Here is a 455-nt window from a genome sequence, read left to right as displayed (position 1 = left end):
GCTGTAGACTGCTGTAGAGGACGTAATAACCATCCTGTCTGCCAGTACAGCATCAGTATTGCAGCTGTAGACTGCTGTAGAGGAACGTAATAACATCCTGTCTGCCAGTACAGCATCAGTATTGCAGCTGTAGACTGCTGTAGAGGACGTAATAACCATCCTGTCTGCCAGTACAGCATCAGTATTGCAGCTGTAGACTGCTGTAGAGGACGTAATAACCATCCTGTCTGCCAGTACAGCATCAGTATGCAGCTGTAGACTGCTGTGAGGACGTAATAACCATCCTGTCTGTCAGTACAGCATCAGTATTGCAGCTGTAGACTGCTGTGAGGACGTAATAAACATCCTGTCTGCCAGTACAGCATCAGTATTGCAGCTGTAGACTGCTGTTGAGGACGTAATAACCATCCTGTCTTCCAGTACAGCATCAGTATTGCAGCTGTAGACTGCTGTTG

The sequence above is a fragment of the Salvelinus namaycush genome, chromosome 4 (genome assembly GCF_016432855.1).
Source record: "Salvelinus namaycush isolate Seneca chromosome 4, SaNama_1.0, whole genome shotgun sequence".
Classification (NCBI taxonomy): Eukaryota; Metazoa; Chordata; class Actinopteri; order Salmoniformes; family Salmonidae; genus Salvelinus; species Salvelinus namaycush.
The sequence above is the reverse complement of the archived record's forward strand: the minus strand, read 5'-3'. Positions refer to the sequence as shown.